Source organism: Solea solea, chromosome 20 (assembly GCF_958295425.1).
Source record: "Solea solea chromosome 20, fSolSol10.1, whole genome shotgun sequence".
Lineage (NCBI taxonomy): Eukaryota > Metazoa > Chordata > Actinopteri > Pleuronectiformes > Soleidae > Solea > Solea solea.
In genome coordinates, this window is record NC_081153.1 from 13,712,812 (window position 1) to 13,728,209 (window position 15,398).

At 40.9% G+C, this 15,398-nt stretch overlaps 1 protein-coding gene across 2 annotated transcripts in view; it reads right to left on the minus strand.

Moving 5' to 3' along the window:
• gabbr2 (gamma-aminobutyric acid (GABA) B receptor, 2) overlaps positions 1-15,398 on the minus strand; it is a 161,581-nt gene that overhangs the window by 91,881 nt on the left and 54,302 nt on the right. The window lies entirely within an intron of this gene.

Sequence of the window (15,398 nt, forward strand, 5' to 3'; positions counted from 1 at the left end):
TGGTGCAGTGACAGATGGACAAAATCACAATGAAGGGTGTGCAAAGCAAAGCGGCAGAAGATACACCCACAATATCACATCTACATCTACATCATACTTTTTATTTATTCTCACAGAATTGTTGATCGAAAGACGACTTTCAGTAGGTCTCTGTCTCATGCTCTGCCTTTCTGTCGCTCTTCTATAGTGTGACTATGATTATAGTGCCATAGGACGCCCCACCACAAACGTGACTTGGATAGCAACGCGGCCCGTTCCCACACTTGGTGTGCTGGGTACATATATCAGCGACTCATCTCCGAGACACAGTCTCCAAGGTCCCTCAATGTGAGACGTGCCATTACGTCTCTGTCGCTCTCCCTCCCTCCCTCCCTCTCCCTTTCTATGCTTGAATACTCGGATGTCACTCCTCTTTGGTTTCATGTGCAGATGTCACTTCCTTTGGTATTGTTTCAAGGAGAGTATGGTGGTGATAACTATAGCCAACACGCTGCATCAGTGTCAGATAAGACAATGTAGTCTAACATCGGGATGCCCTCTGTTGCTTAAAAATAGCGATATCCTGCTGCTTAGCTGTGCAAATGACTCAAAACCGAAGAAAAGCGGTGGTTCAACACAATGAAAACATAATTAAACATTAAACAATGCTTAAACACGCTGCTGTATTCACCTAAATGTCCTTCAGCCAAGCTTGTTGCGTACCTCTAAGCAGGTGCTGTCTTGATCAACAGTTCAGTTGTCATAAACACAGGCAGTGAAGCAGAGCCACCTTGAGCAATGAGCTATTAGTCACTGCGGTGGCCGTGTAGACACTTAAAATTAGACAAGTAATGAGGAGTAAATATCAAGACTTGGTTTAAACCCATATTTTCTTAGTAAATAAATATACCTGCCTAAAATTGTTTATGAGCATCTATCCAGTAACTGTCAAGGGATTACAAAACATCTTTTTTTAACATTCCCGCAATTGCAATTCTAATCACAATTAGATATTTATTCAAAATCCTTCAGTCCTATTATCTTACTTTTAAGCAAACTAACCAAACAACTGACATTGCAAGATTGTGATCTATAAAATCAGCTCACAAGCACGTTTAAATGTAGGGAAAAGCTTTGGTAAGACAATGGCAAATTACACTGACTGATATTTTATTAACATTAAATTTAACGTTACATGGTTATGTTCCGTCTTCCTCACTAACTTTACAATAGAAAGAAATTGGTCAACTGTTCACTCACAATTATATGTATATGAACATGTATACAATATCTATTATGCATGAGTACTTTTATTCAATTAGACTCCCAAGTTAAGCAATCGAAATATCACCTCGGTGCAGCGCGGAGCACAGATGTGGGTGTTGGTCTTACTGGCCTTCAACTGAAGGAAAATTAATTACCAAGGGTCTGAGTCAATCAGCCATGGATTTTCAATTACTCTTCGAAAGGCGGCAATGAAGCAGCCTCGGCTGTGAAATATGCCATAGAGAGGTTTGAGAAAACAGGAGCCGCTGTGGAGATCATTCCAATGAACTGCCCTCAACACAGGTTGAATTTTTCAGTGATGGCATCAGAGAGAGAGAGAGAGAGAGAGAGAGAAAGAGAGAGAGATCTTGTTGTGGAGTAATACAGAGTTTGCTACAGAGAGACCTCGCTCAGTCTTTTTCATGGCCTCCCTCCTTCCCTCCCATCTTTCCCCAGCTCTCTCCTTTACTCTCTCCGACTTTTCAATTTTCAGAGACCTGCAGGGGCCAAAAGGCTGGCTCAAAGAGGACTGTAAATTTTTAAAATTCCATCTCCTGGGTCGTGAGGGAGACATGGCCAGGGTGTGAGGTGGGCTGGCAGTCAGACATCAAGTAACATGAAGGACCCCTGAGCACGATAACACCAAACACTGAATACCACTCCAACCTTTTGCTTTCTGCGGGGCAGAGTTACACCTCTGCAAAAATGACATTGTGCTAAAGAGGTTTAGGAAAGAAAGAGAGAGGGATTGGATTGGAGTGCGACATGTACATTTTCAAGCATTTTCTTCAAATAATGAAAAACCTTCATGTAATACATGAATTGAAACACAAATGAATTGCGATACATCAAACAAGAACTAGAAAATTGCATCGACATAGAAAAGAATCATATCAGCAACTGGTTATGTTTTCTAGACACATGAATAAATGTTTAATCAATTTGCCACTATAATGGTTAACAAAACAATTAGCAACAGTTTCATGGTAATGTATTCCAGATTGGCTTCTTAAATGGTTTAGGCACTAACACCAAATTTAATTAAGGTTCGGGAAAGAGCAGAGTTTTGGTTCAATATATTGAAAAGTAATGGACTTGAGGCACGGAATGGAGGGGGTGTTAATTAACATTTGCCTAATCTGTGATGTTTCCCTCAACTTGACCGCAGGCACTTCATGATGTAAAAAAAAAAAAAAAAAAATAGTTAGCCTAAAGCCAGGCACACATTTACAACTTTCAAAGTGGTGGCAGCGATGTGCAATTCACACTCCACAGCTTGCAAGACTCATACGGAGCGGTCACACTCCATGACTGACTGTCAACAGGTCCCTCCACCAGATGCAGCCTGCGACTAGTATTTCTAGTTGCCCTGTGTAATCTTCTGAAAGACTTCTGAGAAGTGACACGGGAGATGATGTGTGAAAGTGGGCAGAATTCACACCTATGTATCTATCGCCAATGGTCTCTGGTCCGCAGTGACTGGAAAATCACAATTAATAAAAGAAGAAGCAAAAAAAAAAAAAACCTGGTCAGTGGATTTGATCGTCTTTGTTGAATTTGTTCTGCAGATTGCAGCCCCCCGTTTACAGACAAAGGAGACTCAGCTAAATGCAGATGAGGAAAAACTTTACCCCCATAATCTGCAAATATCCGTTTAGACAAGCAGAGGCGTGTGTTCAAAGGTTCACTGCTTACCCCCATAATTACACCAATTAAGCTGATTACTCCCACTGTTCTCTGCCAGTGGGGGGAAAGGAAGTAATGCGACAACAGAGCAGGAAAGCAAAGTTTACCTCTGCAGGATAAACATCCAGTCCAAATAAAATATCTACCTAGACCCTATGTCTGCTCCATCTTCCTTTTCTCAGCCTGACAGATCCAGGAAAGTAGGTTGAAAAAGAGGAGGAGGAGGAGGTTGGACGAAGAGGGCGAAACGGAATTGTTCAGGAAATGAATCAATGGACAAAATAAACATTTCACACTCACCAGTGATGCACTGTTGCCTTTTGATAGCCTCTATCAAACTCTCAAGTTGTCTGTGATAAGTCTCACGTTCTTTATTACGCTGTGAATATCACACTGGGGATGGATGAGAGGAAGCTGGACGAGTCCAATCAGCTGCGTTTAGGTCGCTAGAAACCATATTAAGAGTGAATCTGGGGTTTTTTACATTTCCAGGCCCCACTGCAGGCTCGACTCTGTGTGTGGTGTTTGCAGTGTGCCCTAATGACGGCGCAGAAAATGTCAAGATTATTATTGGTCAAGTCGTAAGCCAGATAACATGCAGTGTCTGTGTGTGTGTGTGTGTGTGTGCGAAAGAAGAAAGTACCACTGTTTACTTTCAATTATGTCCTTATTCATATTTAATGGTGTTTATTGGAGCTAAAGGTTAGTGGTGGTGTGTTTATGTGTATTTCCTAACGCTACGGGAGGCAGCTGGCTTCCTGCTGCCAAGTCTGTGCTGTCTTTTTAAAAATGCACAACGTTCCACCACAGGAAGCGGTGACCCCCTGGGCGTTAACCTATTGAGCGGTAAATATCAGGTAACATGGTGATTGAAATTCCACATCTCATGAGCTTCCTCTTCCTTCACAACCTTCTATGGTGATCCTTGAGCACCAACACAACTGTAGCGCCTTTATTTAATGAAATAAATCCATTAAGCGCCAGTGAGAACGCTGTATTGATTTCCACGTGCACGCGTGTATGAGCTCGAGCTCCGTGTGTGAGCTGTACATCATACTGCAAATGAAGATGCGACGCCTGTGATGGATCCTGTTTGAACAAGGAGATAGAATAGGAGAGGAAAAGTGGCTTGAAAGGCCAAGTGCTGGGGATGTGTGTGAATAATATTCTTCCTGCATCACCCCCCAAGACTTACGCCACAAGCTTTCTGAAGGAAAACTCCAATAGGTCCATATTCCAACGGCCTCTTTCAAACATTTGTTACAGGGTCTCAGTACCTCACTAATCTTTCAGAGAACTGGAGATAATACCTTCACTTAAAGTTCACTGCTGTCTCATGAGCATAGCTGCTCTGCTTCCGCCTTCCCTCCATCAGTCGTGATGTAAAATGCATGACTCTGTGTCTCCACAGACACAAAAACAAGCCACGGCTACAGTGGCAAAGAGTGAGAGTTGTGTGGAGCTGAGAGGATTGATCAACATCGTCCAAACTCGTCGTACAGTTGAATTTGAATTTGAAAATGTACACACTACAGCTTTAAGGAAGACGAATAAATCCTGGGTTGTCACTGTGATCAAATTCCAAGGTGCCTGTATTTCATGCCTCTTTTCATGCAGAATGGACTTGAAAGCACCGTCATCCAGTTTATGCAAAAAGGACGAGAGCCGCCGTTCAGGTAAAGCGCCACAGGACGGCTTTGAACTGCAATTTAAATATCATCCTCTCAAACTGCAGGTGTTGGCATTAAATATTAGAGTGAACTCACTGAATGCAAAGTGTTCAAAAAGAACAAATGCAGGTAATTAGTGGATATGTCAAAACTTGAATAAATAAATGATGTATGATTCTACAACTGTACAAGCTGTCATTACAGATTACTGGTCATTTTACTGTTACCGTTTCTCGTTATTTTAATGGTTTTTCAGTTTCAAAAGCAGCAAAAAAAACAGAGTCAGCCCAGCAACTGGTTTGTTTTTACCAGTTTGGTGTAGGAGGGTGAGTGTACTGTAGAAGGAGAGACCTGTCAATCATTTTAAAGTAGTCCACACATTTGTAACACTGTGTTTTCCTCAAAAATGTAAAAACCTCAGTTAAGGAATCACAAGGAAAACACAAGTCAAACACACACTGGCTTTCAATAATGAGAATGCATCTACCTTGTGTCTGTGCATGTGTGTGTGTGTGTGTGTGCTGATGTTGTTGTACCATATATACACTCTGGGCTCAGTACCGACAAATATTCAACCTTACTTTTCCAATTTCTCTACTGCTCTACTGTGGTACCTGCACCTGTTTGTGTGTCTTTTGTGCAAATGACTACAAGCTGCGTTCCTATCTACTTGTGTCTCAGCATCGACTTTGCATGTAATGCATGTTTTTTTTTGTAATTTCTACAAAGTGATTGCATCTTAAATTCACTCTTGCATTTTTATTGGTCTACTGCAATGTATGTCTGTGTGTGTTTTCCAAGGACAGACTAAATCCACTCTGTACTAATGAGGTAGCTGTGATGCTGCTGCTGATGCTGCTGATGCTGCTGCTGCTGTCTCTCAGGCCCTTCTGCTTGCAGACCACTAAAAGGTTTGAATTAAAATTTCAAACAGAGCAGTGCTGCCTGCATCTCAGGACATTTTTATATATATATATATATATATAGTAAATATATATATATATGAAAACACACTTTGTATAACTAGTCATGAGTCATATAGTTTTTGTGCTCTGTGCAAGGTGGAAAAACTGTGTTCTTACATTTGTTCTTTCAAGTTGCCACCATCTTAAGTCTACAACGAAGTTTAAGTTCCTCACCATCAGCAGATATAGGTTTGAATGACATACAGTCCTGTGTGTGGACAGTGGAGAGTTTTCCAAACCCCTGTTTCTGCTGCTACACAACAGATTTAATATTCCGGGACCATACGGTCATCCAACATGTTCGTAGTGGTTAATTGGATGTTCAGTTTTAATATCACACAAAACAAAAGTGTGTTTTTGAGCACCTGCTGTGATGCAAATGCCCCCAATACTCATGCTGCATGTGTAAATGAGCCACACTCTGGTAAATTTATCATTGCAATGAAGGACTTAATGTATGCTGTCCCCGTGCGATTTGAAGGACAGCACCTTAGACAAATGGCCTGGCGTATAAACAATATGACGGCACCAGTTAGGAACCTTAAATAAAACTGAAAGGGCTGTCATTTGAAAACACCCACGTATAAAGAAACTGCTCCGTCATTTTTCAAAGTACACATCATGCAACCAATTTGCATGTAAATGCGATGCTGCGGCTTCAAAGCAAACGATAAATCTCCCGACAAACTTCGCAGTAAAAACGTATCATAACGCAGCACGAAGCCTGTACAGCACGACAATTCATGAAACCATTTCCATGTTAGCGCAATTACAATATGGGAGCTTCTTGTGCCAAACCTTTCACCACATCTTCGCCAGGTTTGTGCTGACGATGGTTTCTACAGGACTTTGGGGAAGGAAACAGATAAACCTGACAGGGAGGAAGACAAACGTGTGCAAGGGTCTGACTGTCTGCATGCAAACCAAACACACACATCCCTGCCCTCTGCATCTGCCGCATGTATAGGCGTGTTCATTTATCAACACGAACAACTGTCTCTAGGAGTCTCAGCCTGAATAGTGCAGCTGTTCAAAGAGAACACCGCCTGGCTGTGGGATTTGTGATTTCAGAGGGAAAGGTGTTCTCCAATTATCTTGGAAAAGAAAAACAAGTCTTAACTTAACATATTTCATCACTGTAGACTGAAGGACTCACATAATGTCAATTGAGCAGCGCCGCTAAATAATTTAAATAGTACTTGATTGTTTACATGTTTGGGGGTCACTGTAATCAAAGTGTCCAAGTTTTTATTTTTATGAAAATCTAATTAAAATACAATCTCATTTAGACTTATTATGCATAACATGCTACAGAATAAGTAATTGATATGATTGTACTCTCTTTTTCTTACTATGCCTTACCAAAATGGTTCTAGAGGGTCGTCATAGCAAGGCTGCACGAAAGCTGCCGTGATGTCGTTTTTATACTCGACGACGAGCAAAGCAGTGGTTTTCATTCAAATCAGTGAATTCAGAAGATTAGTCCAGTACTTCCTGCTTGACTGGAGCGCAGACTCCATCTGACACAGCCACTGAACTAAAATACGGCTGAACGGGGTTGTGATTCGGCTCACGATAGCTGGCTTTCAGCAGTGCTGTCACTAAATACACCAGACTCCTCTGTAAATAAACATTGAGATTTTAGTCATTTCCTCGCTAAATGTAGATCAACGCAAGCCTTCAGGATTTTTTTAACTGATCTACAGTTTGGCATTGTTCCTGTGTTCTGTCGACGTCACATTGGCTCAGCGCGCTTGGAACCTTGCCAGAGCGGGTACTAAAAAAAAGGTACTATCACTAATGGAAGAGCAAATAAAACCCTGAGTAGAGTCGAGCTGTGCAGAGCCGTGCTAGAACTTTATCGTGGAAAAGCATCATTAGAGCCAGCTTATTCTTATAAGACAGCAAGAAGTGATAAAAGAGCTAAGGACTGTGTGATAACTCAATGCAACTGAATGCAACTTCATCATGTGGAGATAGATTTTAAATGTACTTAATGTCAAATTAAGTTATGACCAATAATTAGACAATTAGTGAATCACATACATACACATACACACACACACACACACCAGACATATATATATCTCTCTCCATATATATATATAGACCTGTGGGAGACATAACTGTCATTTTCTTATCGTGTTTATGTAACTTAACGCTGCAATTATATCTTTGGAGACAAAGTGGATTCCATTTGCAGCAGCAGACTGAAAAGAGAGGTATTCAATGACCGCACCAACAGGGAATGAAAATAGCATTGAGCTCAGTATCAACCTCAAGGAGGCTTAACGCTTCCGCATTCTGATTCCCAGATAAAGTGAAAGGGGATCGTGTGGAGGGAAAGAGAGACAGAAAGGAGTGACACACAGGAAACGGAATTTAATCAAGTAAGGAGGTGGAAGGAGTCGCCCGGGCTCTCTCTACCTGGATTTATTGTTTGTAACACAAAACAATTTGATCAGTTTGAAGATTTAGTGTGCTGAACAGGAAGCCATCGAGTGAACTGAGGAGAGACGAGTCCGTGGTGTTGAAGTAAATACTGCCGTCATGAGCAAAGCTTTCGTTTGGTACTTTAAGACTAATAATACTTTCATCATTTATGCCACACTTTTCCTACACGGAATACAACTCAAAGTGCAAAATAATAAATCCTAAAACATAAGAAACCACAGGAAAAGGTGAAGCGCACAAATAGGTTATTAAGAATATGGCAACAAAAGTACTTCAGAATGTTGATTTTGAAATCCACTAGAAAGCAGATTTAAGAGTAGGAAAAAGAGTCTGTCATTGTGTTTACATGTGTGCATATATTAGCTTTAAATTCACCTATGGGCTAATTTACGATACCACCATATGTCATGACTGTAAATATACACGATACAGGGAGTGTTGAGAGAAGAAAGACAAGGAGGAGCTATGGAAGAGAGAGAGAGAGAGAGCACTCTAATGATGTCAAGAGTCTCTCTCTCTCCATTTCCTCTCTCTCACCCACTGTCCTCTTGGCAGACATCTAGCAAGATCTCTCTCTGTCTCTCCCTCCATGAAGGGGAGTTGATGTTTCAGATATTAGTGAGCTGTGTGAGACAGTTAAACTGCCCTTTATCGATCCTGAGCTTCACTCTTTCCAAACAGCCGTTATGGTTTTAATGGCTTGTAATGGAGCCGGGTCCTCTTTGAGGTCCAACTGCTCAGTGAGTCCACCCTTGGTTTTTGACAGCGATACAAAGGATGCTCTTAACGCTGGCTGCACAGAAGCCAAGTTCCGACACAATTTCTTTTTTTAGGTTGACGAGAAACCCAACTCTTTGATAATATTAAAATGTGGCGATGGAAAGACTGTGCTGTGATATAGATCAAACAACGCTGTCTCAGGTTTGATCACGACGTGACAAAACACTAACACCTAAATAATCACGGAAGAATAACCCTTACTTGAGGAGCTCTTCACAGCTTATTTGTTAAATGCAGTGGAAAAAGCTTCTTGTCACATCTTCACATCTTTTCTACATTTTCTTGTTCATTTCCTACAAGTAATGTTGATTATTAAAAAAAAATATTCTAGGTAAAGTTGTCATAACAGTAGTCAAGTGAATCCAATCACGCTAAAATACACTATTTGGAATGGTTGGGTTCGGTACGGTACGTATTATTTTTTATTTAATTAGAAATATTAGCAAAATAATAATCCGTTAAATCTTTTCAATACCTTTGTCTTGGGGTACCAGAGTAACGGTATGATACTGTACGGGTTGAGCTAAAGCAGAAAAGCGTCACTCTCAGTCTAATCTCGAGCAAAGTTTGACGTCTTCCTGAGATAAAAAGCCACAAACAGATGACATGACCATGACCAGTAACGGTACTGTTCTCAGTTGAAACTCAAGCCTGACTGAAGGCTTTACCGTTCCAAACCGTCCTGTACCGCGGCTTTGTGCGCGGTTATTTGGTATCTAGCGTGATGTGGAGTTCTGATCAGAGAGAAATCCCCTACATTTGCATTTGCAAATGAATTGTATCCCTGAGAGGCCGAAGCCGAATGCTGATATGTGCTGTCTGACTTTCTCAATTATTAAATGCTGCCTCCTGTCGTAGCTTAGATCAGTGTTTCTGATTCCTGGTGCTGGGGACCCACTGGCCTACATGTTTTAGAGGCTTCCTCGCTCTAACACACCTGACTCAAATAAATGGGTCGTTGAGCTGACCGCTTGAATCCGGTATGTCGGAGCAGGGAATCGTCTAGAACATGTAGAACAGTAGGTCCCCAGGGCCAGGACTGAGGAAATCCTGCTTTAGATTACATTTGTTCTGTCAAAAATGATTTCATTTTTTTTTTTTACTTTGTCTTCCTCGTAGCCTCAGACAAAATGCAAACTAAAAAGGGGTGTAAGCTGCTTGTGCTTATGATGGCAAATTCATTTAGGTAGAGCTATTTATTAGTGGCCCGTTTCTTTGTTTGAAACTGTATATCAAAAATGGGTACACACCCAGCAAGCTCTTCAAAGTGCTATGGGCTCCATGACCTAAATAAGAAATATCAAAGCCTGTAAACCCCAAAAGAAAAACGAGGAGAAAACCAGGATTTGGGGCTACAGGAAAAAAAATATATATATATATCTTCACAAGACATGTAAGATAAAAATCTGTAAGAAACATCAAAAGCCAGCTCAATGTGTCTAATGTGTTTTTTGCTACTGGTGGCAGGCAGGTCCCGTGTCATCATTAGCGAGGATGACGCGCTGCTTTTCTTTTTTACTCTTCACCCTCCTCCACAAAACTAACCTGCGGGAATGAGAACGCTTGAACACATGGATGGAATTCAGCATTTACTCATCTTGTATTCATTTTGAATTGTCTCACAGACCTTGGTGTCAAAAAAAAAAAAAAAAAATAATGAGAAGGCTGTTTCCACTTGTTGTTGAACAGAAACACAAATGGTTCGTCGGCGCGCTCGTTGTAACCGAGGGCCTCAGAACCAGCATGTTTATTCAATATATGACACCAACAGTTGCAAACAGTTAGCGGGTTGTATTCAACAAATGTTGCTAATTAGCTAATTACTGTGTTTCCTGTCAAATGGCGTACATTCGGCACTTCGAATAGGTACAACAGTGTGTGTGTGTGTGTGTGTGTGTGTGTAAGCTCAGCTTCACAGTACATGCTGGTGCATTCCACAAGTGCAGGCAACATTCATGCCTAAATAATTCAGTGTAATTAATATTTTCCTACAGCTCGTTCAACTTCTTTTTTTTCCCCTTCTGCAACAGAAGAGAAATACATGGTGACAAACTGAATAAGAAAGAAGAATTTTTTTCTTTTCTTTTTCTTACACCTGTTTAGAAAAATACGCTCCATCAGAAGCATGATCTTGAAATGTAGAATGTCATTTTAAACGCGTTCTAAAGCCAAATGTTTCAACAGATTTTGAACTGGTTCAGATACATATGAGGAAACCCCTTCCCCCGTTCCTTCAGGAATTGTCTAGAAGCTTTGAGACACTGTGAAATGCTGACCTAATTGCCAATCTTAGAAGCCTCCTGTTTTTCCTTCCATGCTGTGCTGCACTCGTAGAAAAAGAAACAAACAAAACACACACAAAAAAGTTTATATAACTTACGGTTGCCAGGTTGCGCAACCAACACGCCCTCACTCACTCACTCACAGCACATGAACTTGAACTTTACTCATTATGTTGATTTATAATGATCTGTTTGTGATGCTCAAAGCATCCGTGCCCTTGCACTCTGAGATTTTAGCCTAAACTTTGGGAAGTCATGAAATATTGATACGGAACACAGGAGGATTTGACGTAAGTGAGGCCGAATACTGCAGTGCTCGACATCGCATGTTTTATTGAAGCAGCCACTGTAGCACTCAGGAAGAGTAAGAGAAAAGAAAATGGGGAAAAAAAAAAAAGACGGCCATAAAATATTGTGGAGGATTTAGCAGAAGAGAATGCTGCACTAGAAGGTGGCACAGATGCTATTTCTTGTGCCTAAATTGCCCGGTGTAACGAAGCACTGACAATCAATACTGCGAGAGAAGAAGAAGAAGAAGAAGAAAAATGGGCTTAGTTAACAGATAAATATATGTCCAGGTCATGACAATAATACTGAGGGCAGCAGCCACTTTTTCCTCCTCCTAAATATTAACTTCAATATTCATTGTCCCTGAAAGATGAATTGAGATTTACACTTAAGGCCCGAGAGACATTTTAGTGAAATATCGAAGCTATGACACAAACACAAGTGTCTGATTTTCTAGCATCTAAATGCTCCAATAACTTCTTGAAAGTCATTAAAAAACTCTTACATCACAATCTTTCTGAGGTAACCGAAGTTAAATTTGTGGGACAATTCAAATCAACTTATATAAATCATAATCTTTAAGGGAATACTTTCTTTCTTTCGGTCGTCTTCTTCTTCTTCTTTTCCAAATTACAAGAGACTGAATGATGAGAGGCATAATTTTTCGTTACACAATCGACATGGCTGAAAATGAACAGTGCCATCACTGATAAGACTAATTAGTGAGAGGAGATGAGAGGAGAGGAGAGGAGAGGGGCCAGCAACTGATGAAAAGGTGGGTGAGGTCTATATCCTGGCACTGAGTGAGCCATTTGCAGACAACAGACACCACTGCCGCAGTCAGGAAATTGACCTTTTGAAAGCAAGAACGTGGTAAAGTGATCAACATGTTGGCTGGGTACAGATAGTGTACATGTGCACTTGCATGCTTTAAAATGCTTTCTAGTATTATTATTGTTCATGCAAAGATCAACATTTATCAATTTGGACAGTGGCGTGGTGTATGATTAAATCTCACGCCAGCTCAGACCAGGGGGCCTCGTTTATAAAACTGTGAGTAGATACGCATGAAAAGTTGCCGTACATACAAAACACAGAATTTGCTTACGCAAAAAAAACAACATTATTTATAAAACCATGCACGTCCCATGTCAGTTTCTCTTTATAAATCACAATCAACTCGTAATGTGGCACGGCGTCTGCGGGCTTCAGGTAACGCCCATACTTGATGATATATAGTCAGAAAAATCAAGATCCGTAAAAAACGGAATCTGCCCTCCTGTTTACCTTATTATCCTCGAGGGTGCGTCTCATACCACAAAAGTATTTAATAATGACATCATTTATTTAAAAATGTACTTTGTTATAGCAGATATCTTGTATTCAATTGTTTATTTGGGTGTGTATGAATATATGAGTCAAGCATGTATGTGTTTGTTTAAAAATACGGCTCGTCTGTGTGTGCAAATAAAATCTTGTTGTAAACAGTAATAATTTAACGTATTTTTTTAACACATTTTAAACAGTTTATGGTTATTCATCTTTTTTTTCATCTTTATTTAATTTTTTTATAAATCCCAAACTTTGCGTAGAAATTGGCGCGCGCCTTCTTCTGTGCCCTGGTGGACGCACGTTTGAAATCTCCGTGGACTCGCAGTGCAATGTGTGGATTTACAGTCAAATTATGTTCTGTATGCAAAATGTTGAATATTATTATGGTTAAAAATATTATAACAATAATAATAATTTTTTATTTCAACACCTGAAAAGGTGTGTGACGTCATCATTTTGGCCTGTGAGATTCTGTAAAATACGAGAGCAGAAAATAAAGAGCAGCCAGAGCCCTGTCCACCACAGCCACATCTCAGAGCCACACAGAGGAGGAGTATCAAATATTTATTTTTGGCTATATAGGTAATTCAGTAGGAGAAACTCACGGCACTACATAGATGTTCTTTTATTTCTTTGATGCTCTTGTTGGATTTTCCTTTTAGGGTGTCATTTATTGTAAACAGAGAGCGACTTATGTCGGTAATTACCCGGCTGTTTTTAATCCTCAGAATCCAGGGGTCTTGGATGTGGAGATGAAGGACATGAACCGCTCTCTGAGCTGGTGGTCGCCTGGCTCTTTGGAGCTGGTTTCTGACCACACGACGCGTCTGATTAAAAATAGAGAAATGTCTATTGTGTGTGTGTGTGTAGGATCTGCGTTAATAACAAATTTAAAATATTCAAATACTCTGCAGATGTGTGCTTCTTGTGAAAGTGGCACATTTCAATATTTGCCATTACCTGGCTCAGACTCAGGTTGTCAACACCATCGCGGTTGACCGCAGCAGTGATTTCTCTCCACCCGGTTGCTTTCTGACTTCCTTTGATTCCACTTTTTAGGCTGACAAAACAGAATCGCCTCGTTATTTATGAAATTCACATGTTGTGACGCTTATTTTCAGCTTCAGAAGCTGTTCTCCTTGGGTCGTATTCCGCGTCTCTGTGTCGTAAAACTCAAGGGACGAGGTCTCAAAACCATGAATATATGGGGAGGCATTTATCAAAGGCGGATCAGGCTTGGCTGCAGATCGGATTGTTTCATGAATCACACGTGAGACTTGGCATAATGCGGTGATATTTACACCTGAATCTGCACCAGTTTCTACACAAGTTTGACAGATGAGGGCCATTGTCTTGTGGAAATAAAAGCACAACAATCAGTGGCATTTGTTACTGATGGCAGCTCACAAACACAGCTGCCTCTTGCACTGTTTCACTGACTTTCATTTTCATGTCAATAGCGCGTCTCTGTATCCGCTCCTGTCTGTCTGTTCCTCCATTGTACCCTCACCCCACTGCTTGTCATTGGTCCACTGGCCCTGACAGCCCCCATCTTAATATGCAGTGGCAGTCATTGAAGCACGTGTACAGTAGGGCTGCAGCGATTAGTCGGCAATAATCAATACGAAGATTGGTCGCCAACAAATATAATTGTCGGTGAGCGAGATTGAGACATCTCGCTTTCTAACCCAGTGGGAGGCATCAGCTACAAATAAAGAAACACAGCACTAGTACCGAAAACAACTAAAATATTGAGAGTGACATTTGAGTGGAAGATTATTTTTGTTGAGTCTTTCAGAAAACTGAATTCATCAGGCACCAGCACTGATTGAATATTCATTTTTAAGTAATGGATGTTCTCCATTCTACCTCCACTGAATCTACCAGCTGTTTTAATGTGGAAATGAGTCTGGCCAATGAAATAACCATCGCTATTTCCTTATTACCAACTCAACTCTTGCAGATGGGATGCTCTGGCTGGGTAATACATGTGTAGGGTGACAGAATTCCCAGATTCCAGCAGCTATGGCTCACTAAACACAGTGGGGTGCAGGATTCAACACTTTCAATCATCTCCCTCTCCCTCTGGGTTTCAGGGAGGTTCAGTTAATCGCTGACTACTTCCCATCACAGGTGCTGTCAAAGCAGAGAGTTGTCCATCATAAAAGCACTTGTATGGGCTGTATCTCAAACATAAACACACACACACACACACACACGCAATGAAAGTGGGCTCAACAGCTTAACAGAAACAGCTGTTACACCATTGCTGATCTAAATACGGTACTTTATTGTTTATGGCAGCAGCGATTGCTTGGCGTCTGATATTCAGACAGCGTCACATTGGGGATCAGGCCCAGATACATTTGTTGGTATTGGTCCGTATTTATAGGGGGAAAAAAGAGCCTGGTTGGTTAAGTGCTTCGGAGAACACACTGTGCCCAGCAGTGTGTTCTGCTCAGCAGAAGATTGGTACTGCACTTCTCACAGGTAATCACGGCCAAACAAGCCAATAAATAGGGAGGGGGAGGGGACACACACATGCACACCCACACACACACACTAACTAGTTAAGAGAATTTAAACTTCAACTCTGACATGAACCTCTTTTTTTTTTTTTTTTTTTAAGACTGAGCCTTTTTCAGACTCAGCAAACAGCAAAAGGAAGAGAACAGACACACACAAAAAAATAATCA